The following is a 26,447-nucleotide window of genomic DNA, read 5'->3' as shown; positions in this document are numbered from 1 at the left end:
AGGAAATCATTCTCTACTTGCACAATGCTATAGTAAAGTTACCTTTTCCTACAAACTATACTTCACTTTTCATAAGTAGCTTTGTACCAAAACTTTGCTAGAACAATCACCACGTTAGCCAGCGTTGCTAATGTTATCGTTATTCTTAAAAGCACTTACCGTTCATTTTGTGTATAGACCTAATGTTCCGAGCATTCAGTGTCTGAGATAACTGTTAGCACGTTAGCTAATGTTAGCTGTCCCACCTCCCTATCGCTCCTCTCCTGGTGATATTTTTACATCTAACGTGTGAGTTAAGAATTTATTTCGACCAAACCAGAGTTGGCAAACAGCGGAAAGACAAGCCAGGAAATTTTTTGAGGAGTTTTATTTTGTTTCTGTCAAGTTACATGTTTACATGCTAAAACTCAACAGAAACAACATAAAACTCAACAGAAATACAATTACAATATCACCAGGAGAGGAGCGAGAGGGAAGTCAGACAGCTAACGTTAGCTAACATTGCTAACAGTATTGTTATTCTTTATAGTATTTATCTATGTATTTTTTATGGAGACGCAGTGTTTCTGAGCATACTGATTTTTGCCACAGGGTTGTTGATAACCATTAGAAACGTTAGCTGTCCTTGCTCCTTTCCTGGTGTTATTTTCACATCTATCTCAGTAAATTAAGGGTTTATTTCAACAAAACCATGTTGTGTTTTGGTGAGTTATATCTTGATTCAGGCGATAAATCACTAAGTTTGCAGATGAAGGTAACATTATTATAGTGTTGGCAGGACGTAAACAGATGTGCAACCTATAAAACAGATATTGTGCAAGTGGTGTGATTTATGCATTAAAGGAGAAAGATGAAAGTCCTTAGTGTTCAAAAATGTAGTCCACATCGTTGGACAGCAGGCTGCATGGACACTGAACAGGAGAGCGAAACATTATATTACGACCATGACAACAATGAGTCCTACAGTCTAAGTTGATCAGCTCTTTACAACTGCTAACTGTCTGTCAATGTAAAGTTAAGCCCATTTCCTGAAAACAAAAGCCCACTGATCCAAAAATACATACTGCCTGCCAAACTCCATTAACATTTTGCTCAATTTAACAGTTATGAACATCTACTCCTTCTAAAAGATTACTGATGGTTTCTTACAACTCAAAAACAGGCACCTACTAATTCTGCAAACATTCAGCATTCATTTGGACTCTAATTAATATGAAACAAGCAAATAAAAAAAAATCTTCTGCCTCAGACTGAAAATTTCAAAGGAGAGCATGCTGGCTAGAGCGATGTTTTTGGATATCATGGTCATTTTTTGAGTTTTTTGAGAAATAAATATACTATAAGATTCCTCCTTCAAATTTAAAAATTAAGTATTAGCTTCTTCTAACTTATACATGTTAACAATAGAGTGCCTCAAGAAAAGACTTCAACAGTGAGAACCTTGTGAGTAAAACTTCAGATCCAATCCTCCCTTTTCATGATGCCCAGAGCAGAGCACGGGTCAATCCACCAGCTCACCCTGATTTATTTTAACTAAAACCTGCTGGGCTCTGATCTGCTTGTAGGGGGGCTGCTCTCCTTCTCCTCTAACTGTAGTTAAATATCCAAAAAACAAAATTTTAGCTTACCTTATTTTCAACTATGCCACACTAAACTTCTGACTTCTTCTTGTCAAAAAAACACAACAACTCTATAAACATAGCGAGGCAGGACATCCTGCCTGGGTTTTATATCTCAGAATAGAAGTACAGGCAGCTTGTGGATATACTGATAATCCTACTCTAGCAGTCTTTCCACAGAGAAAGGAGAAACCTTAAGGGGATACCACAGAGAGAGAAACGTTCACAGTCCTAAAAAAACAAGGGTTGTTTGAAGGCCCTTTTGGGAATATCATGGTGCCGGGCAATTTTTCTTTCAAAGAATAAAGGTGGTTCAAGTTAATACTGTCTGTGGGTTTAGAAGGGGTTCAGCCAACAGTCTAGCAGACATGCTGCTCAGTTCAGCACCTCAGAGGCCGTCTACAGACTCAACTGTATCTAGGTCATGGAGGTCTCTGATTATGGAGACAACACGGTGATACACAACAACCGCTCATTTACACAAAGTACAGGACAGCTTCATTTGGTCCGATACAAAGCCTTTACTTAGCCTCCATAATTCATGGATAATTACTGGAAATATTTAGTCTGACTAACATTTTCTTTCCAATAAAGACCAGCTAATTACCCAACTGTACTATTTAATTGTCCTCCACCCTATAAACATGTATGGCCAGCAGTAAAGCCAGCTATAATGCAAACAGAGGAGCGCTGCTGAAACTACAAGAGGCGGGAGGGAGGGGGCTGATTTTTACCAACTCCCCAAGGAGGGAAGGCAAGGGGGAAGTGGTGAGGGGTAAACTTCAGACAAACACTGTGCGCTTTGTTTGTTTTTTTTCCCAACCCCCTGAAAAACCAAGAGTCTGTCTTCCATTCTGACCCGACAACAACATCTGTAAGCAATTGCCGGCTTACACAAAAAAAAAGAGAGAGCGAGAGAGAAGGAAAAAAAACACAATGCAATTACTCCCTTACCAATCAAAACAGAATTAAACAAGAGCTCGTCCTCTAATCACTCCCACATGAATACATGTGTAGCCGTCATCCCCAACCAAAGACATTTTTGTCCTACTTGCACAGATATCATCTCAAATCACTTCTGCATGTGTTTGATAGAGTGGGTGCTTTCATTTCTGGGGGTCTCTTTGCAGTACGAGCGAGTTAATCATTAGAATATGTGCGGTGCATGTATGTCTGCACGTGTATATTAGAAAGTTCCTACTATGATAGCTGATCATAGGAGCCACTCGTTCTCTTTCATCGGCAGATACCGAAACGAGTGATCAGAGAACACTTCTTAGTTTCCCCGAGTTCAAACTGTCATTACATCATTCTAATGATGAACTTGAGGAAAAGTAGTGAAAGAGAATGGGAAAACGTCCCTTCAAGTCGGACTAACAACTTGACAAGTTGTTGTCTTTTGTTGCCATATATGCAAGAAAATGGTAAATGTTTAGTTGCTAACTTTTATCATTTTTTTGTGTGCATATGATATAGCTTAGGGTCGTAGCCATTAGTTCCTGTCCTCGTACAGTGAGCTAGATTTGTTAGAAAAATTATTTATTAGTATTAATCCTGATAACAAGTCAGGTACAAACAGATTCAGCAGACTTGAACAGTAACATGAATCTTCACTGTGACACTAACCCATCACCCAGATGCTGAACTACAACATTACCAATCCTGCCCTACCCTTTGTAGCATCCATGTTTTTTCCACATTTGACTTCAAATGCTCATTACCTCATTGCTGGAATATCAACTTCCAAACTTGTAAAATGGGTGAGTCAGACAAAAGTTGGAGATATACTTGTTTTTAACTATGCATTCGCATGTTGGCTGCCTCCTGTATCCCACAGCCGGTTAAAGCATTGGTTGTGGGTGTCTTCTGAAACTGACGTGACGTCAACAGCGACGACAACGGTGGAAAGTTTTCAAGACAAGCTTTATAAAAAAAATATACAGTCTATGCAAGATAAAAGACCACAATCGACTCTTCTTAAGGCCCACCCATTTTTGTTCTGTGCTCCAATAACAGTTGAACACGCTTGGTACCCAGCAGAACCTTGGTCAACTTTCTCCCTTCTCTGTTTTCTGTACTTTGATATGCTATGTGCTAGGCTCATCTCTGTTGACACATATTAAGTTAGCTAATGTAGCTTAGCTAGTTTGTTGGATAGTTTTTTACTATAGAGAAAAACTCTGATGCAGATAAAGATGTGTTTATATACATATATGTCGCGTTTACAGGTCCCTCATCAATATCTCTTAAACATCTTCAAAATTGTGTTTTCTCTTTACTAGACTTGCAGCGATTAATCGTTAATCGGTTTTCACGTGACTGGCCTTGACCGGTGACCGGTCAGTCAGCGTCACAAATCCGGTTCTGTGCCCGTCATTGTCACACACATGTTCTGTACGATGGTCACGTCATGCGCGCAGCAGACAAACTGACCATGACGTCAACACAGTGCTGATAACAGCTACAGACACTCTCAGACACATGTCTGCTTGAAGATGGTGTCAGCGACAGTTTCCAAGAACAGGATAAAGAGAAGACAGTCGGTCTACAACGAGACAGAGCAGCTGACAATGACGCAGAACAGCCGTTAAACTCTCTCGCGCTTCAGGCTAATGCTAGCAAGCTAGCAGCAGACTGCTGTTCACAGAGGGACAGTTCAAATCTCACCTCCTGTTCTGGCTGAAGAATAAACAACCTGTGTTGATGCGTCTCCTCAAACATTTTCTCATCCAGACTCCTTTAACTTCTGTGTCTGTTTTTCTCACGGCAAAGTTTTACTTCAAACTGTTGCACCGCGTTAGTCTCCGGTTTGTTTACATCCGCTTCCACAAAAGATCACGTGAAATCGCGTCCCGCGAAATCCCGCGAGATGATCTCGCGAGATCACGTTCACCCAATTCACCCAATTCACCCATTTCATTAAAAAATATAATAAGGCCCGGTTGTAATCTGGATGATTTTGGAGAAAGTATTAAATGAATATTTAATAGTCAGTGTCTTATTATAAACACATTTACAAGAAAAGTTGCAAAAATGTTTGTGAATGCTGTCAATTACAGTTCTTAGAAAGACTGAAAATCGGAACCGGCCAAAATCGGAATCGGTAGGTCAGACCCCTCAAAAATTGGAAATCAGAATCGGCTAAGAAAGTTGAAATCGGTGCAAGTCTACTCTTTACATAGATGAGCCGAGCACATTTATGTTCCAGAAGGGGAAGGACTTAAGAATGGTCATATACCTGCATCTGTATGATGTGCCATGTTTGCAGCACAGTGAAAAATATGCTTGTCAAAACAGATGGTGAAAGATTGGAAACATTTTAGAAGGTGATTTAGAAACCTGCAATCTGTGCATGGCAGAATACGTTGCAAAAACAAAGTGGGGGCGGTGCTGATGCTATGTTTTGTCGACCAGCCATCAGACGCCTGAGATGGCTCAGCAATTTTATCACTCACTGGTCTACTGAGGCCAATTTTCCAGTTTTTTTTAAGTGTTTTACACTGTGTTCTGTCCGTTCTGAGTCTCTTGGGCGCCTCCACGAACACAGGTAGCACAGGGGCAAGTATGTGAACAATTCCATTCACACGTGGTTAAAAAACAAGTATATCTCAGGCCTAAAAGAGCTGAAAGTGCAGTGAATATGAGGGTCCGGATTGGGTTTTGTAGGGGAGGTGAGGTGAGGAGAAAGCGGGGCATTCCACTGGTCGGACAAATATTCACAAGTCCAAGCCACTGAAGCGTGTCTGACCGGTCTTTTGTGTTCGCCAAGGCAGGCCACAGTTCCAAAGCAGCAATTAAAAGCAGGACCTTTTCACCCATAATCCCTCTGACCTGGACGCCCACACCCAATCCTGCAGATGTTCTGTCCTGTCTCTGCGTTCGCCTTTGGTGTTGCTCATTTTCGCCCTGTCCAACTGCCCACAAACACTCAGAGATTTGACAAAACAAAGACACTTGCATCTGTGTTTACATCACTAAACACATGGAAGGAATGCTTCTCAATGTGAGAAAGTTTTTCTGTGTTTATCTTTTTGCATACGATGTCATGAACCTTCACAGAAGCAAACAAACACTTATGTATTTACAAGCCAGATGCAGAGATCAGATTTTATAAACATTTACATGAGACAGCACAGAAATATTAGCATCAGTGATGTGACACAGAGCCTGGCACAAAACAAGGAATTACAACTAGACATTTGGTTGCTGTTGTTACCCAAAATAAATGTTAATTTCATATTAATGTCTTTCCCATGAAATGTCTGTCCTATACCCAATTAGAGAAGAGAGAAAGAGGGTGTATCTTTATTTGTGCTCGACTGTAATCCTTCCACACAGAAAGGGAGGCGATTAAACAGGTTTAAAATACCACAATTCAGACGGTTCCCTCAGAAAAAAAAAAAAAGAAAAAAAAAACATTCTTATTTTATAAGCACATTAAGCAAATCAATTTAACATAAATTATACGCCTTGGTGACAAAGGCACTGAGTTGAAAGTCATCTGCAAATTGTACACATCAAAGTGAAACACTAAAATAAACTTTTGCCTTTGATTAAAAAAAAAAAATCGGTTCTTTTTTTTTTCATGCACGGTCGCTAACGCTATCAAAAAATCACTGCCTTTTGTTATTTAAAGGCAACATCTTTACAAGCTTAATACTATGAAACTGCTTTAGGTGAACCTCCACTTCCACTCTGTCATTAGGAGCACATTTGCACACACACACTTAGAAACTGGGGGACATTTTCATATAAACTCTTGAAGTGTCTTCTTAGATTTGGCGACCCCCCCTCACAGACGGGGTACTGTATTTGTGTTCATTTCATTAGGGCGACTGCTCAGTGTCGAGGGCCCCCTGAGGGGGGAGACTGGCAGCGCCGCAGCATTCATCATCATTACATCAGCGACCACCGAGATCTGCTATCTTAGGCTTATCAACGCCGCACAAACGCACCGCAGCGCAGCGAGTTAGAGGGGAGGGGAGAGATGGGAGATGGAGACGATTGAGGGAGATTGTGAGCAAAAGTGGGATAAGAGGGGGAGAAAATGAATGGAGAAAGGGAGGAGCATGAGAATGTGTGTGTGTATGTGTGTGTGTGTGCACCTCACTGTGCCCCTGCATGCCTGCACATGTTTTCCTGTGTGTACGATGTGTGTTTTTGCACATTTCGCAGCTATGCCAACAACATTAAGGGCTCCTGCACAGCTGGAATAACTAAAACACTGAGGGGCAAAGAGGGAGGAGGAGTCGGAGCCCCCTTCAGTGAGATTAGCTGAATCTAGCAATAAAACAGAACGCGCTGGCTCAGGCTGCATGTGTTTGCATTGGATAAGGTCAGTGAGGGGATGAGGCCCCCCGAAGGAGACAGTGGAGGTGCTCGCTGGTGGTTCGACGACCTGTCGTGGGTTCAAAATCCCTCCTGAGGAGGTGTTCCCAAACTCAATGGCTCTCTGAGGAAACCACACACTTATGTTTCCACGCTGTGTTCAACACTGCACTTATGGCTCGCCCTTGGCCCTGGAAGGCAAAGAAGGAAGGAGGGAGGGCTGGGATTGGGGATTTGGTGGTTGTGGCTCCCATTCACCAGTGAAACTTAACATTGTGCCCAGATGGCACTAAGTCTGGCCTACAGCTGATGGGGACCAGCCCCTCAAGTAAGGGCCATTTAGCAGGAATTAGTCACACCCCGCCACACACACACATATCAAATCCCAGATATGCACATGCAAACTGGTTTAGTGCTGGGCCTTCTCACCCTTTTGTATACAGTGACATGGTGGGGCTGTTCACATTGTTGCTCATTTACATGATTCTATATCTAACATGATGACTGAGTCCCACTTTTTACAGCTACATTGTAAAACTTAAAGTTGAGACATTTATTGAAATGATTTACTGGTTCATGCTTTGCATCAGTAAATCTTCTTGTGAATACTCTGTGGGAAAATGGTGCATATTTTATGCTTTTTCTGCATTGAAATCCAGCTGAAACTTCATATCAAGAGTAACTTGCTTCCACATTGAGACGTATTTCAGCAAGTCACAAGTCAGAATATAATGTTTGGAGGAATTTGATTTGAACGTTGAAAAGTGGGTGCATCATGGCTAGCTAACAAATGCAGGCGTTCCCAAAACTTTTTCATGTCAAAGGTTCCCACAACAGATGCAAATTAGACCACAGACCCTTAATTTGGAGGATTTTTATCTTAAGGATTCCCCTCTGAGTAAGTAATTGTTTTTATTTTAGGTTTGTAGATAATAAAGTCAATTAATGATCAAACTAGGGTCACTACAAATTGCAATCAATTAAAATTTCAAAAAATATGAAAGAAGTTCAAATATTTTGTTCCTCTTTTTGCTGGGGTCTCCCTACAACTCACTCAAGGAGCACTGCTGATCTGGGCGGCTATCACAAGTTCACAGCACAAAATGTGAAGAAACGAAAGCCTGTGCAAATGAGTGTTTATATTTTTTTTGTCAAGGACAAACAGTGCAACACCACAGCCTGTCAGTAGCTTTCAGCAGAGCTAATAAGATTATCCTCGCGTGCGTCTTGGTCCCACAGACCTCTCCACTTAAGATGCTTTGGAGGGCTGGTGAGGGACCCTGTGTGTTGCACCGCAGAATGAGCTGAGTGCATCTTACATTCCTGGGTAACAAACCCACACGATGTAATCGTAATGCTTACACGATGCTTCTTTTGCGCTCGCTACCCAGTAGATAAGGGCCAAATAAAGCATGCACCACAATGGAAATCTTGCGCGTTTTCCCAACAGCCCCCTGCTTATTAGACTGTTTATTTATTTTGACTTTGCATTTGTTCATGAGCCACTTGTGTCAGGGCAAGTGGGGCCATGAAGGCTGAGACAATGGATAATGCAGGCAGCTTTGTTGCCGTGGTGGCCCAGTTATGCGGTATTGGTTTCCCCTGCACTTATTCATTTTCCTCCCATGCTGAAACATGGAGCCTTTGTTTGATCAGACACTTTTCCTGATTCTTGAGAAGAAGGGAAAGATGCTTGTTCAGCCGTTTACTGCCGGCCAAAGCAAACAATGCAAACTTTTACTTCAGCGAAATGCCATGAAGGTCCTCCAGAAGTAAAGAAAAACATTTTTCTACACGCAAAACTTTTTTGCCTTGAACTTGCGGAGATTAAAGGGATAGTTTGGATTACAGGAAGTGGGGTTGTATGAGGTGCTTGTCCATAGTCAGTGTATTACTGTTGACACGCCCCCAGTCTGGAGAAGCAAGCACATATACTAAGAAACGCACTGAAACTTAACTTAGAAAAATTCCTTAAAGTTTTAAGTTGACTGAATAAATTCTTGTTTAATTTTTTTAAATGTGTACCGCAGGGTCAGTAGCAAAACTTATTTTAGCCATTCGGAAGTGTTAAAATTCAATTGTACACTGTATTTAGAATATTTTCACCATTTTACCTTGCCATTAGACAGCCTTTTCTGTTATATAAGCCAAATATAGCTCTCTCCAAAGCAACCAAACTCCACTGGAAAAAACATCAATTTTACCTTGCAGAACACAGGAGGTGCAGGTCAGCTGCCACCATGATCTGATAGTCAGTGTATATTGTGTGACTTTGGTGAATCCAAACTAACCTTTAAAAACACAGAAGTCACACAATTAACACAAACAAACTAACAGTTCAAGGCAGCAGTAGGCCAGTAATCCCTCTGTTCTGTGAGGTAAAATTACTGATTTCGCCAATGGTGTTTGGTTGGTTTAGAGACAGTGATATTTGGCTTCTATAAGAGCAGTTTTCTGTCAGAAAAGACTGTCTTGCTTCACTTCCTACACCAGTAGACCTACTTTCTCTCCAAACAGGGGTCGATTAGAGTGACAATAAATACTTTTCCCTACTTTATAACAGACTTTGCTTGTATCCATGCATCTAAATGAAATTCAGTTTATTATAAAATCACTGTCTGTACTGCAGCGGCAGCCACCTTACAGTACACTCCATAGCTCAGTTTTCCATTCGAGTGGCCCCTGCACATGGCACACACTGCAAAGGAAAAGAGAGTGAGGTCTGTATCCTGTCAGCGGGCCTCTCATCTCCAGTGAAAACAGTCGTCTTCATACAAGGCTTTAGAAAGCACTCTGCGCGATGGCACAACCAGAGCGCGACAACAACATCCTTCAGTGTGCTTTCACAGCCAAAGAGTACATGTTACACCACGCGCTGCGTTGTTTGAGAGCTCAGTTCCTATGTAATGCACGTGTGTGTGAGGGAGAAACTGTTTCGACTGTGTTTGAGAGTGTGTGAGCCTCGCTGCGTGACGGTGTGTATAGGAGTCGGATGCACCAGGTGCTCTATACGCCGCTCAGTATGCAAGTGCGATCACTGTGTGCAGAACATAAATAAGAGAGGGGACCCCAGGGAGGGGATGAGTGGAGGAAGAGAAATTCCTGTACTGATGAAAACCTCACACACATCTCTCCCCCTCTCTGCCTCCTCCTCCTCACACATGTGCTCAGAGGAGGATCAAGCAGATAGATGGTCCTGTGTGAGTGTAGTGGCAGCAGGTATGGCTTTGACAGAAGGTCTTCACACTTCGCCCAGGGGACTGTAGAATACACTCCTCTTATCCTCAGTGTCTTAAAATGCAGTGTATAACAAAGAGAGGCAACTGAACTGCTGAGAGTGATCCAGAGGAGGCTGCGCAGCTACAGGTGACGGAGGAACCGTGAAGCTGTCCTGCTCAGTTGGACTTCCCCTTCTCTTCTGTTCACTTTTCCTCCTCTCTTATTTCATGCATACTCCCTCTCCTCTCATTGGGCCTCTTGCAACAACAATCCCCCATTCTTATCTGAACTTCTTCTAACTTTTTTAAACTTTTTTTGCAACGCTAATTTTCATCACATGTTTATCTGTCAATCATTTTCTCAATTAATTGATTAGTTGCTTGGTTAATAAAATATAAGACTGTCAGAGAGAACTGAAGAAACCAGAAAACATTCACAATTGAGAAGAAAAAAATTAGTCAAAACGATCAATCAATTATCAAACTAGATGACAATTCATTTTATAGTTGACAACTAATCATTTAATCAACTACTCTTTGCAGCTCTATTTAGGTGTGACATCTTTAATTAGTTTGTTTAGTCCAACCAACAGTCCCAAACCCAAGGAGTCTTAATTAACTTTTTATGATAATAAATGAAAAGTAAAGAAAACCAGCAAATCCTCATGTGTAACAAGCTGGAGCCAGCAGATGTTTGATAGAGTAACTGAAATGATAAATTGATTATCAAAATAGTTGGTAAGCCATTTCCTTTCAATCAACTAACTGATTAATGGACTAATCGGTGCAACTCCAAACTTTTTAAATGATCCATCTGTCCCAGTAAGACAGTAGAAGGCTACAAGTCCTGCCCCATATGTCACGATGTGTTTGTTCATGAAAATGGCATCAAAGAGATTAAAAAATATAACTTTATAAGGTTAAGTTTAAGCCCTGCTTTCAAAGACCCATAAAGAAAACACTATACGCTGTAAAAACAAAGAAGTTGAGAAAACTCACTTACTACAAAGTTTTCAGCCCAACTCAAAGGACAACAGAGGACAGTGACTTGCATAAATCTGCATGTGAAGATAAGGCCAATACACCTGACAGTAGGTAGTGGTCACTTTATTTAATTAATGATGACGTTGTTAGGCTCTATTAATACATTTACATTTTCAACATAATTATGTTCAGCTCATCATTGTTGTTTGTATAGGACTTTGAAACTCAAAATATTCAAAGTCATAAAATATACAATTCATTAGTGGAAAAACTTCGGGTTGGATAACAGCAGACTATCTGCAGATGATTCCCAAAAGAGCTGCAGTGATTAATCAATTAGTTGTCAACTAAAATGTAATTTATTCTGGTTTCTTTAGTCCTCTATGACAGTAAACTGAATATTTTTTGGTTGTGGACAAAAGATATTTAAGGATGTCACCTTGGGGAACAGTTATCAACATTTTTAAGCATTTTCTGACTTTTTATGGACCAAACTACTTAGTTGAAGCCGTTATTCATACAGCAAGTCTGAACCCCTTGTAAACTGTGTTTGTACCAAAGAGAAAATTCAAAATACAAGAAAACTGGCTAATGTCAAGTTCTTCTGAATCACTCGTGTCGTACGAGTGGTTCCTGCATGAGGCCCGTTCTTTCCCTCCTCGTTTCTGTCTTTCTTTCCTTTCCTTCATTCCTTTGTGTCATTGGGATAAGTGTTGGAGCGGAGTGACTCAGTGCTGCTATGTGATTAATGACGGGCCCTGGCGTCTCCGGGGCCGAACGCTAACAACAGCCAGGGGGCAGCGCGATAATGCACAATAATAAAGCCAGCAGACAATCAGCCAGGCAAAGCAAGGCCTATTAGCTAGCCCCATCAGGACGGCTAAGTGAGAAATTAGCCCTTCCCAAGCTCCGCCACAATTCATCAAGTGCTGCCCCTGAATCCCCCCTCAAGAAGTCATAATGTTTACTTAAAGACTGGCCTCGATGCCCCAGCGGCGAGCTTTATTGGCTCTTATTAATTCCCGTTCTGGCCCTCGCGGCCATGCCATTTAAACCGAATTAAAGGGGTGAAAATTGGATGAGATGAAGTTGTCTTGGTGTTTGGCTCTCGCATGATAAAGTCGGACGTAAACGGAGGGAGACTTGGAAAAAAAAAAATAAGAGGGGAGGAGGGCAAACAAATCGGCATGTAAAGGAATGCTGAATGAAGCTGTCCTGAAATGTGCCGCAGTCAGTCAGAGGAATGCAGGGAGAAAGAGAGGAGGGGGGGGAGAAAGGGAAGAGAAAAGGAAGAAATGGCATCGCTTTAATGCTAGACTTCCTGTGTGGATGGGAACAGATCCAGGAGGGTAACACTGGGTCACACATTCCACAGATGCAGAAACGGATGATTCTGTTGTATCTTCGCGTGCTCCTTATCTTTCATCGGAAGGGTTGGAAAAATACCTTAAAATAAGGTCAGTCTATCAGCACTCCAGCCTTATATCAACATGTCAGTGATGGACAGCTCAGCAGTAAAGAGGGGAGGGAGCGCACACAACACAAAGTATACATGCTTTTAATGAGGTGGCCGCGCTGCAGCACAACGGATCACACCTGATGACATGGGTCCATTTTCATCAGCTTGGTTAAATTACCCATCATTTAGAGCGGTGTTTATTATCTAGTGCCGAAATGCTCAGTTGATTAGTTGAATCAATTAGACATTTATCAAGAATAAATGGCAAATATTTCCTCAAAAGTAAAATATTCCAACATTTTTATATTATTAACATCTTCTATTGGGTGCCTTTCACTAATTTCTGACATTGTATACACAAAATGATTTATTGATTATTAGAAAAAAAATATTTTTGGTTTTTTTCTTACTCCTCTATGACAGTAAACTAAATCTTTTTGGGTCATGAGTGCAGGGTCATGGGTTAATCGACCGAGTAATCGACTATTAAAATAACTATTAGTTGCAGCCCTCGCCAGCGCATCTAAAAAAAAATCAATATCAGTTTAAATGCATACTATATTTAGAATATTTTCACCACTTTACCTTGGCATCAGACAACCTTTTCTGATGGTAAGTTGCCTTAATAGAAGCCAAATGCTCTCCTGCTCAACCAGACCCCATTTGCAAAAACAGTGATTTTACCTCTCAGAAAACAGGAGTTGCTGGTTAGTTTATTTGTGTTGTTGTGTTGTGTATTCTGAACTAATCTTTTAAACAACCAAAGTCACACAATAACACGAAAAAACTAACAGATTGAGGCAACGGTAGTCCAGCAACTCCTCTGTCCTGTGAGGTAAAATTATTAATTTTGCCAATGGAGTTTGGTTGGTTTGGAGGATGCAATATCTGGCTCATATAACAGTGGTTTCCTGTTGGGAAAAGTTGTCTGACGGCAAGGTAAAGCAGTGAAAATACCCTTAATACACAGAATACTTAAATTTATAATGATTGCTTAGCTCCAAGGGTGTGCTGACCACCATCTAATACACTAACTATGACTGAGTACCTCATACAAAAACCACTTTAAAAAATCTGGGCTATCCCTTTAACCGATAATGTAAATGGGTGGGTTACAGCAGAATATTTTCATTATGTCTTCTTGCAGTTGCTGTTTTAAAAGTTCTTCCCTCATAGGGATGGGGGTAGAACACTGACAATGTACTCAGCAACCAGTTGTATTGTCTATAATTTGTTGGTGCTGCAATAAAAGATCAGCGATAAAAAAAAAAAAAAAAAGTTTTCTTCCCTCTTAGATGTATAAGCAGTGTTTTCATATGAAACCACAACATCATGAATGGGTTCACTGGCCCTTGTGCAGATGTGTAAGTGAACTGTGGGTGTGTGTTTCAGGAGTGGCAGCAGGCGAGTGTGTTCTATAGAGTAATGTGGAGTATACGGCAGCGGAGGTGTGAGATCAAAGACAGCTGAAGCTCAGAGGGAGTCCCGGAGACTTCTAGCTCCCTGACGGCTCTCCCCGCGGCAGCGTCGGGAGACAACTCTCTCCCTTCACTTTCATATCAGCCACAGAGCCCCCCCATCCCTCACGCACACACGCTCACACACGCATGCACACACACAGGCAGTCTCAAGAGGATTTGGCTGCCAAACCTGCACTCCACCTACAGATGCACACACACACACTCACACACACACACACGCTGTTGCTCATCAGGAAACGGATGCATCAAAAACACACAGCTGAATATCTCGGATTTTGAAAGGCTGAGTTCGGAGGAAACTCAGTGAAAAAGTCTCACGCAACTCAAATACCAAGACGATATCACGCCACACAGCACTGGAATGAGATGCCGTAAACCTCACAAAAAACTTCCCATAAACTCCAAAGAGCACAGTCACAAAATGGCCCCCTGAAAATCCCCGGCATTAAGAGCGAGGAACAAGACTGTCATTAGACAGGCAGCCCCCTCAGGCCCGCCGCCGACTTGATCGCGAGGAAGCCAAACATCTGGGTGTATTTACCCGTTTCAGCTGTTTGCAACCCCGCCTCGTATAAATCTGGGAGCTCCAACGCCATTGCTCAGGACAGCTCCTAAACAAACACGCTCGACGCTCGCTCACTCACTCCTCGCCGCACGCTCGAGCATCCCGACCAGGAGCCGGGGCCGGGCTAAAACGCGGGGAAATAAATTCGCGAGGAGGAGGAGGAGGCCTTAATTGGAGCGTTTGACGGGTGCCTGGGGTTAATTGGGAAGCATGGAGAGCAGCTGGCTCCACGGTGGAAGTTGAGACAGGGATAATAAGTTCACCCTTTGCAGGAGAGACAGTTAGTGATGAATCAGATCAGAGGAACAGTGTACAGTGTAATCATCCTCACATCTCCCCTCCTCCACCCTGCTCTCCTGACAAGCAGAGACAACCTGGCTCCCAGCTACGCAATCTGGCACCTATCACACAGGACTGGCAGTCACAGGGAGGAGATCACCCGCCGCTGGTTCTCACACACACACTCACACACACACACGGAGAGTTCATTCAGCTAATCACCCACACACACAATAATTCTTACCTCTAGGACACGGAACCTAGTTTATCAGTTCGCCGGTCGATGTATGTAAATCTCTCCAACAATGTGTGTACTAATGGCTTATTACCCCGCGTTAGCTGGTTTGCATTGATCTCTATGCCAGAGGGAGACGGGGAAACTAGAGCAGTTCGCTGCTCATATGTACCGAGCAGGACTATAATCACATCCCAGCTTGTTTCAATAAAAGCAACATTAACATAAACCATCTCAAACACACTAAAACCTTCAGCCCCGCTCAGTCCGTGCAAGAAAGAGGGGGGAAAAAAACTTTCCTGGATTACGGAGTAATTAGGGCCATATGGGATGGGTCTGTATAACTTTGAGTGTCTCTCTGAAGTGGACAGATTGTGTTCGTCTCCACCATTGACATAGATTATTTACAGTCAATTGTTTCCACACATTATGACTTTTGTAATGAGGAAACTATTCTTCCAGAGGAGCTGATCTTTACCCAACTGTCAAAAGTATCAATACTTCAGTACTTCTTGATACCACGTTTACAACAATAAGGGATTGCTTGATACCACATTTTCATGTCTGATACTGATACAGAGTATCTGCTGATACCGATACCAGTCCGATACAGTTTTTTTCTTAAATAACTAAGCTACTAATAAATCATTTGAATGGATGCACTTGGCTTAATGTCATGTAACCAGAGCTGGCGTTAGCTGCCGCACACTGTGGCTAATGTTAGCAGTGCTAGCAGCAGCAGCAGCAGCACTGCTCTCCTGCAGGTTAACATCCACATGCCTGTTCTGAATGTGTAACACAGCTCATATACAGCTTTATTTTCATTTTCTACATCAACTGTCAAATCATGCTGGTGTCACAATGTGATATCTGTCCCACTTTGCTGATAACAACATTAGCACAGGGAGAAAGGGGCAGCTGTCTGCAGGAGCTGCAGCCCCGGCTAGTGGCAGAAAATAAAGAAAATATTGATAATTAGATCAACCGACTATGATTTCTAGTGCCATCTTGTAAGTGTAGAAATGTTTAATCAACTAGACAACTAATTGTGCATATTCCTAATCATAACCCCTGTATCCTGATGTATTGTAACACCAGATTCTTGCAAATACACAGCCCTCTTGTGCAGGTTCATTTTGCAAAAAAAAAGAAAAAGGAATTGAGTATCAAGGACTTTTTTGCCGTGGTATCAAAAGAAGTTTCATGTATTGAGTATAGACCTTTTTATAGTAAGGTAAACACAGGTTTTACAAATCACATTAATTAAGTTCCATTTAGTTCAGCAGAGTCTTTCCAGTGAGCCAACATGCGAAATACCAGCACCTTCACTCTGAATCAGTATCATTGATAACACCTGTGTTTACTCTGCTGTTTCATGTGAACATGTCTGCTGTGAAAAAGGTCTACCATATCCAACTTTAAAATTCTGGTATCGTGACAACTCTGCTAGCCAGCAGTATATCTGAAGAGAAAGAAAGTGATTCTCTGTGGAAACTAGCAGCTGTAAAGGGTTTAATCGTAACACCAAGCTGAGTTCGTGGCGCTGGGAGGGTGGCTGAAGGAAGCCCAGGTAGAGTCATAGGCAGTAATGGGAGGAGACAGGGACTTAGAGCGCCACACAAAAGCCAGGCTTTATAAATAATTCCAAAAGCTAACAGCATCCCTTGTATGTGTGAATCTGTGAAATACATTCACACATGAACGCACACACACACACACACACACACACACACATACACACACACCGCCCGACACAAGGGGGAATAGGTTATTCACACTGCTCCACTGGGGCTGTTATGAGTCTGACCTGCCTGGATTGGTAAATTTGGGTGAAAATCTTTCTTGCATAGATGATATAAAGAGAAAACAAGTCAGAAAAAAAAGTCAATTTCTGCAACACACACTCACTCACACACTCACTCATAATGCAGGGCAGCAAAGCACACCGGAGACCTGTCTTGTAAATCTCTTTGTGAAAGCAGCTTTGGGGGGTAGACAGGGGCTTACATACTGAGCCCTGAGGTAGCGCTACAGACTCCACTCCCTCTAACCCCCCCCATGCTCCTTCTCCCTCTCCCACACACATACTCCCTCGTCTTCCTCACTTTTTTTTTTTCCGCCTACCCCACATCTCCACCTTTCTCCCTCCCTCCATCCTCTCCCACTCTCTCTCCTCCCCTCTCCGTCCCAGCCCGGGCTCAAGAGCGCCGGTCCTTTAGCCCCCGCAGGCTCCCGTGGCGTTGCGGTGACTAATGTCCTGCCTTTGCTCAGACAATGAGTTTGAGACTGAGCCGGGAAAGTGTTGAGGAGGGGAAAAAGGCACCTTTGACAAATGGAACCCTTCGCACTCCCGTGCCCACTGAGGGAGGCTTTACAATGTCGCGCTCCACGCTCCACGTCCTCCGAGGGACGGCTACAGCCCGCAAAGCCGCATCTGGGGGGAACATAATGAATTCTTTGGGAAGTCTAACCTGGCTTTTCTTCATGAATAAGATATATTTCCAAAGCATGTCGACCCCTCTTAATAAAAACACCAGTCTGGCAGGAATAGCCAACGCCGTTTTAGGGCCCCATGTACACGTTAATATTTCTGTTTCTCTATAAATTTTCCTCTTCTCCAGGCCTGTCACGAGTAGCAAGGCCGGCCCTGCTTGTGCGCTGCAAGAAGGGAAGGTGGAGGAGCAGTGATGACAAACTGTCATTAAAAAGCGGCTGGAGTCCCTCTCTTTCAAGGAACTCAAACTCTTGGATGCTCCCCTCCTCTTCCCCACGCACCCTACCCCCCATGCAACCCCTGAAAGGAACTGGGCTTTGTCTGAGGAGCAAAGGAGAGAGGAGGAATCCCCCCCTCCTTCAACCCTACCTCCCCTCCCCGAACCCTGTTCCTCACTCCCTGCGGAGTATTGTTAAAACACAGCCCCCTCTCTTTCCGCGGCCCGGGCTCTTAAAACAGCGTGCTTTGCATGAGAAAAAACGATTAGTCTTCAAATGCCGTGCTGTCAAAGGAGGGCTCTTTCAGGTTGGGGCAGAAATTTGCTCAGATAGTAGAGTTCCCCCTTTTGTTTTTCTAAAGATGAGGCATTATTAGAGCCAGGGTCTGTTAGCATTCATTGCTGAGAAGAACACACTAGAGGGGTTTATATGGGATGCCCGCCGCCTCCTCCTTTTTCCAACTTGCCCCAAGTCGGCAGCAGACGGAAATGAAGGAGCAAAGAGGGGGAAGAGGTACTCATCTAAACATGTTTGGAGAGCAGAGAGAATGTCTGGCCCTGTGCTTCTTTCAGGTATTAACCTTGGGATTTACATTTGACATTCAAACAATAGACCCCTCCTTGACCTCCACTCCAGGATGCAGCAGGACTCGGGGATAACTCCCACTGAAAGACAACTACGAGCAGCATGGGACTGAAAACACATGAGGTTCACATTGTGAGCATCACTGCATGACAAAGCATAACTTAATTAACAGTGTGAGGACAGGAGTTTTGTTTAGAAAATGTAGGTAATAATTAGGGATACACAGTCTGACACTGTGTACATACACTTGTACACATACTGATAAACAGGGCTGGCTACCAAACTCTAGAGGTGCAAAGTAACTAAGTACAAATACTTTGTTACTTTATTGGTACTTTACTTAAGTATTTATTTTCATGGCAACTTTTTACTTTTACTCCTTACATTTTAACACAATATCTGTACGTTCTACTTTTCAAAACAGGCTCATTACTTTAGTTTTAAAGCATTTAATGTTTTTTTTTTAATTTTGCATCATTGGGGCGCACAATGATGCAAAATAAATGTATGGAATAATAACAGACAGAAAATATGATTTCTTGGTGCATATCATGCAATACAGACATAACAAGATGAAAACGACATAACAAGACAAAAAAGACGTAATGAGACGAATAACTACATAAGACATAAGAAAAAAGACATGAAACGTAACAAAACAAAAAAACGTAACAAAAAACAATATAAAAGACGTGACAAGACAAAAAAAAATGTAGTAAGACAAAAAAATAACGTAAAAGACTTAATACTAAAAAACAATGAAAAAGACATGAGAAAAAAAATGTAACAAGATTAAAGACAAGACAGATGAGAAAAGATCTAACAAGACAAAAAGACGTAACAAAATGAAAAACAACATAAAATTCATAACAAGGCAAAAGGACAGAACAAGATGAAAATTAACAAGACGTAAAATACGTAAAATGACTAAAAACTACGTAAAAGACGTAACACGATGAAACAGAAAGACAGATGGAGGCTCAGCCTTGGAGAAAAGGTGAGATTCAGTTCAGAGGGTAGGGTTTTACTTTTACACTTTGAGTACATTTTTCACTTATACTTGGATAAATAAGTTGAATCAGTACTTCTAATTCTACCAGAGTCCTTTTATAGACAAGAATCTGTATTTCTACTGCTGTATGTGTATACTTTTGCCATCACTGCCAAAATGTAAGTACTTGTACTTGTTCTGAAAAAAGTGGTATCAGTGCATCCCTATTAATAATGTAGTTTTTTCTTGCTCTATTCAAATAATTTTGGTGGGAAAAAAAGAGCATGTGCGTAGTGGTGTCTTTGGAGTAGACGGAGCCGGACTCATGGCTTCACACATCATGAAGCAGGCGTAGGTGACAGATCATTGTTCACAGCAAGCAGCCAGTTCATCTGTCCCCCAATCACCACCCCGGACGAGAAAGCACAGACCCCCTCACGGATGCCACAACCGGCTCCCATCAAAGCTGACACAATGCCACATCTGCAATAACAGCCCCGGCCCCGGGAAACTGCGTCTTTAGGCACTCAAGTTTACACACGGCCAGCCGATGAGCAAATGGGCCCCTTAAAGCAGTGAAGCACTTCACCTCTTGCTGCTATACTTCACACCGCAGACTTAAAGACATTTTTACGGCGGCTACAGCAAACAGAGGAGGGGATGAACGGCGCCCACATGCAGGCGTGACCTGTCCTGCTTCTCCTCAACTATGTGAGAAAAGAAAACGCAGCCGCTGGCTGGCACACTCTGCATTCTCACACACAAACCTGCACATCTGACCTGGAACAGAGCTCATGTTAAGCTGTCAAACGCAACTCAATCGATCGTAAATTCTAATCGCTTGATTCAAATTTACTTCACTGTTTGTTTTTTTTTCCTTTTTTTTCCAGCCAGAGCAGTTGACCAGACTAATTGTCAGGTCCAGTTGGAGTTTCCAGCAGGCCACAGCCATGGAAAACAAACCAGCCCCTGCTCAGGCAACTTGAGCTCCCACTTTTTTTTTCTTATTTCTTCAGACAAATGAAAAAAAAAGTTGCTTCCACAAAGAGAAAAAGGAGTGTGAATGAGCATGTACATGCATGCATTTCATTGTGGTTGAGCTGTTGTGTCAGTATGCTGTTTGCAAAAGCCCCCTGAGTGTATTAAGATTCCTGAATGTGTGTAATGTACATATCTAAAATTACAGTTGGATATCTTGAGTCTCACACCCTCTTCATCGCCACTTTCCCCCCGTCGTACGCCATACGCCTTATCCAAAGACATCACCCGGCTTGAAAGGTGCCTTTAGCAGGCTCCTTGAAGCGGGGAGCGGGGGTCCCGCTCTGGGACAATGATGGTTGAGGTGGAGGGGAGCCGGGGGAGCAGGAACACATAGCATATTAAATCTGCTGGCGGAGCTGGGTCGTCCGCGCGGAGAGCCAGAGAGCCAGATCTGAGGCATGCCCTGAAGGGATGGCTGGGCCTGGGGATTAGGAGGCCAAGGAGAAGCCCTCGCACACCCGAAGACCCCTTCTTGTCTCTGCTCGCACGCAAATGCATCCAGACGTTTTGACGCTTCTCAGGTTTGCCATCTCAGCCCAACTTTTCACAGCACTCCTCGGAGCCTCGCAAACCCGCGCCGGCGCGCACACACATTTCCATCCGCTGCCTTTTTTTTTTTCCTCAATCACTACCTCTGTCTGACTTGTCCTCTTTCTTTCCCCCACTGTGTCTGTTTCATTTGATGTCAACATATCAAAGTAGCAAATCATCAAAGTGAGAGATTTCTTTTGGGGGCCATCTACTCAACCACGCCGGTTATATGCAAGGGAAGCAACAGCTAATCAAATTATACAGGGAATTACTCCAAACTTTCACTGCTCATGTGCTCACTGTGGATTTTAAAACTTAGAATATTTGTTTCTATGTCCTGTACTCAGCCAATCGATTAGTTTTCAACTATTAAATTAATCACCAACTATTTGTGTCCAAATTCTCTCACTTCAGCTTCTAAGATGTGAATATTTTCTGGTTTCTTTACTCCTCTGTGACAACTGAACATCTTTGGGTTTTGGACAAGACAAGACATATGAGGACGTCATCTTGAGCTTTGGGAAACACTTCTCAACATTTTTCACCACTTCCTGGACCAAACAACCAATCAATGAATCAAGAAAATAATTGACAGATTAATCGTTAAAGACAATAATCATTCATATGTTAAAAACACACACAAGCTGCAGAAAAACCTGCAAGCAAGCACTAAAAACCAACTACACTCCTCATTATCTTAAGGAAAAATCAACTTCCTCACATCACCCTCGTTCTAACAAAACATTTGCCACCTCTTTGAGGGCTCCAGGCCGCAGCATTAGCACAACAACACAGCTCATTAGGGCCTCTTGCATACAAACCTGATAACAGGTATTATTCCTGCGGGGCGTAAAAGGCCCGAGGACAGAACCTGCCTTTAGGCCCTTAAAAAAAGAGGAGAGGGCCATACCTCAAAAGCTAATAGCATGTCATCTCCCTGCATTAACATGACAGCACCTATTCTACCAGGTCGCCACAGGTCACACCAGGGGTAAACCGGGCCTGTGTCGCAATGCATAATTTTTACTTAAAGCAGTGCTTAAAGTTGAGATAAAATATACGCTGCTGCTGGTGCTGCTGGCGCTATCTGACGGACGGAGGGAAACGTTATCCGCCTGCTCTTCACACGCAGAGCAGGCGGCAGTGATACATCTTTGCTGGCTACAGTAAGCGAGTGGCTCCGAGTTGTGCATCTCATTCCAGCAGATTAGCATCTTAAACACTGCTGCATTCATCACCGCTGCTGCATCATAATGAGACAAAGTGGGGTTTTTTTGGGTAAAGGTGCACCTGTTTGACATCAGTACCCCCCCCCTCTGTAGTTTATTTTAGGTAAAACGTGAGCTATTCAAAGTGTTCTCATATAATATTCATGCAAATTTATTACAGGATAGTGATTTTGCTCCTAATATGAAGATGTTTAATATGTTTTATAATATATCACATATTTTAAAAACCTACTGACATCCACATGATATGTAGAATTAAAGAAATTAAACTTAAATCTGTTTAAAGATGTTCTATATGGTATTAAATGACCCAAATGTCTACAGCTGCAACAATTAATCGCTTATTAATTGACTATTAAATTAATCGCCAACCATTTTAATAACAGATTAATCATTTTGAGTAATTTCTTTTCAAGAATATTTCCAAACCTCAGCTTCTTAAGTGTGAATATTATCTGTTTTTTATACTCCTCTGTGACAGTAAAGTGAGAATCTTTGGGTTGTGAAGAAAACGAGACATTTGAGGACGTCACCTTGGTGATCAACGACGTCTTTCCTCCATTTTCTGACATTTTATGGACCAAACAACTAATCAGTTAATCAAGAAAATACTCAAAACATTAATCGATGATGAAAACAAGCCCTGCAATCGTCACAGATTTTTCTGTCATCAGTCAGTCACTGAAATTTGATTTAATCACACTTAATTTAAGGCTCATAAAAAATACATCAGAAAAAAAATTAAATCAGATGCCATTATAATTTTGGCCTCCAAATAATAATATTATAGAGGCAATTATATGGTATTTCTATGGTGTCTGTGTTATTTTAAAATGATTAACAAGAAACAAGCCACAAAATGCAAAACATACAAGAGAAAATGTTCATCTCTATTTGTTTAATTCCAGTAATTACAAATGATTCTCCTGATGTCATTTTAAAAATATAAAATATTAGGCCTAAAATCTGAGCAGTTTAAGGCCTCATTATTTTTCATGTTAACTGAGCTGAATCATTGACATGACAGTGATCCATTTCCTACTCGCAGGCCCAGGGAAATGTTATTTTGTTATTATAAATAAAAGGATGCTAAATGACAGTTTATGTGACAGCTCCTTTTTAATTTTATTAGACAAGACCTGCAAAAAAAAAAAGCTCTGCTCAGAGCCAAATCCACACAGCAGAGATGACTGATGGAGCAGCCTCATAAAAATAGCTAAAAGGAGATTTTTATCTGTGTGAACTTGTGCTGTTAAACATCTTATTTGGTGTGTTCTCCGTCTCAAGGCAGCCAGACCCTCCGTTAATAATTTGCCAAGTGTCAAAAAAAAAAAAAAAGGAGGATTTGAGCTGCACCGCATGGTTGAGCACCTCGGACCCTCGTCGTTCTGTATGAAACCCGAGAGCAGACAAGCAGATAAAATGTGGAACAGCTGGCGGAGGACAGGAGGGAAAGTTTCAAACAAATATCCGCACATGTGGAGGGCTGAGGGGCGGGGGGGGTGGGCTCCCAAACGTTTTCATGTCCCCGGACCCCCAAAAAAGAACACACAGACTTCTGTTGGAGAGATTTTTTTTCCTTCTCTTCACCCTGCACAAGCCCATGTCAGAGTTTGTTTTATTTAAATGTTGATTTTGATTTTAAACAGGCTGACTGTGATTGTATTTGTCCTTTTTGTCCATTTTTAACTGTCATAAATCCAGTGAATTCTAATAAACCAAATTCGAGAGACTTTACACTTTTCTAATTTTGCTCGGGGCCCCATAAAACTCCCCACATGGACCCCTGCGGAGCCCACAGACCCCACTGTAATGGGCTTAAATTTCTCTGAGCACATGCACATGCCTTCAAACACGCTCTGATGTGTCCTCAAACGATTTTCTTTTTTTTTTTTTAAAGTGAAGCACAAAATAATAAAAAAAAAATTCCAATGCACATTAAACTGCCAGATTGAAATTGAAAGATTTGCTGCCTCTCAATGCTTTACAGCTGCAACAATTAATCGATTATTAATTGTCTATTAAATTAATCTCCAACTAGCCTGATAATTGATTCATTTTCTAATAACAAATGTCCAAATTTTTCTGATCTCAGCTTCTCAAAAGTGAATCTGTTGTGGTTTCTTGACTCCTGTGTGACAGGAAACTGAATATCTTTACATTGAAGACATATGAGGATGTAATCTCAGGCTTTGAGAAACAGTGGCCGACATTTTTCACCGTTTTCTGACATTTTATGGACCAAATAATTAATCAGCTAAACAAGAAAATGATCCACAGATTCACTGATAGTGAATTTTCACTTGTTTTATAAAATGTAGTTCAGTGCAAAATCTGGAGCAAAATGGTAAAATGGGTATTTGGTTTGCAATGCAAACATTTCTTGCAAGGACTGAGCAAGAAAAATCTGTGAGCCTAAAAAATGGTCCAGGAGGAAATGTGCACAATGTATAGAATTAAGCATTATATGCATTTAAAACTTCTTGCACGGTGCCTGAGAACTTTAAGCCACGTACATGTGTATATAAAAAGGCCTCAAATTAACTTTTGAGTTTTAAAAATATTATAAAAAATAGTGATGTAGGAATGTTTAAATGAGAAAATAACAAGAATTTTAGACCTACTCTGCTATACTTGTATAATAAAATGAAGGAATCTTGAATCATTTTTTAATTTTCACAATGCTTATAAATTAAATAACTCTACACGTTAGAGGTCAAGGGTCACAGGCTTGCATGGATTTTGAAAAATAAAAGCATCTGAGCATGTCCATGTAACTGTTTCTGCAGAACTCTAACAGGATTTAAACCGAATCAATAACAGACACTGAAATATGATCATGCACATAAATATGCATGCCCCCCCACCCCTCCACCCCCCCACACGTTTCTTTAGGCAAACGACCAATAAAGTTTCATGTCTGCAGAAGTTCATAAAGTTTCACTTCATAACTCCCAGCAGCATTACACGTGTTTCTTCCACATCCACGTCCAAAAAAAACAAGTTTTCTCATCCCAACCAAACTTCATGCAACTTTTAGCTACTTTTAAAACGCACATCTGTCCGTCGGATACGTGTTAAGTGTGCCATCCGGGGGTTTCTAACAACCAACACTTATTTCACAGAGAATAAATCACACTCTGGCCAAGTGTACCGCGGTCTGTGATGCGTTTTCGGCTCGTTTAGAAATCCCAACGAAGCTTTTCATCGTTGTTTTTAAAAGGCTGCCCTTTTTCAAAAATTCTTCTGTTAATCCACTTCATGACTACATCTAAACTTGTGTGAAATCCCAGCGTTTTGAAACGTGAAACCTCTGCCGCTGCCTCTTTTTGACCAAACTTTTAAAAGTGGGCAAACGCGTGTGGATTTACTTACTTCTTTCTGGGCGATTCTCCCCCTTTAATTCTTCTTTTATCTTCACAGAAAGAAAAAAAAAAAAAAAGAAAAGATTAGTCTTCTTTCTTCGTCTTCTTCTCTTCCTAAACTTGCAGATGTGCCTCTCTGGAGTTGCCTGCTGGACTTTTTTTTTTTTTTTTTTTTTTTTTTTACGCAGCAACTCCAACTCCAAAACGACGCTGCCAGAGTTTTTCCTCTTCTTGCCTGTCTAGTTTCTCCTCCTTCTCACAGTTTGCTGTGTTCAAGCACCGCCGGACCAACACCACCATCAGCCTGCCGATAATATCTGCCGATAGCAGACCGCCGCGGACGTGCGTAAAAACAACATAAGCGTCAGAGAAGGAGCGCATGGAGAGTTGTTATTACATTTAGAGCGCTTTTTTCCAGGAGAAGAGAGAGACAGAGGAGGGCGAAGTGTGGGACTCCAGCTGCTCCTTCCCTCGCTTGACTCCTCCCTTCGGATTGCTCCCTCCTTTACTCACTGCCTCCCTCCTTTTTTGATTTTGTGTACCCCCCTTTTCCTCCTTCCTTTCTTCTTTTCTTGCTTTCTTTAAGCCATTTTTTTTTTTTTTACTTTAATCCAAGTTTGTCTCAATATTGCAATTTATGGAGCAAAAAAACAAACATTAAACTCTGTTTTCCCACTTTTCTGTTACTCAGACAGGATTGTAGAAATATTGAATCCAAGCTCAGTATCCCCAACCAGAAATGTGACCTGATACATTTATTGACGCCAGGGGAGGAAATAACTAATTACAAATACTCAAAATACTGTAATTAAGTCATTTTTTTGC

The 26,447-nt window shown here is 41.8% G+C and overlaps 1 protein-coding gene across 1 annotated transcript in view; it reads right to left on the bottom strand.

The window, feature by feature from the left end:
* gli3 (GLI family zinc finger 3) overlaps nt 1-26,096 on the bottom strand; it is a 132,852-nt gene extending 106,756 nt beyond the window's left edge. The window contains exon 1 of the mRNA XM_084746838.1: nt 25,633-26,096. The gene's annotated coding sequence lies outside the window, so the exon portion shown is untranslated. The remainder of the gene's footprint in view (nt 1-25,632) is intronic.
* Nucleotides 26,097-26,447: the final 351 nt, after the last annotated feature.

This window comes from Lutjanus erythropterus, chromosome 21 (assembly GCF_056507025.1).
Source record: "Lutjanus erythropterus isolate fLutEry1 chromosome 21, fLutEry1.hap2, whole genome shotgun sequence".
Classification (NCBI taxonomy): domain Eukaryota; kingdom Metazoa; phylum Chordata; class Actinopteri; order Lutjaniformes; family Lutjanidae; genus Lutjanus; species Lutjanus erythropterus.
The sequence above is the reverse complement of the archived record's forward strand: the minus strand, read 5'-3'. Positions and strand labels throughout refer to the sequence as shown.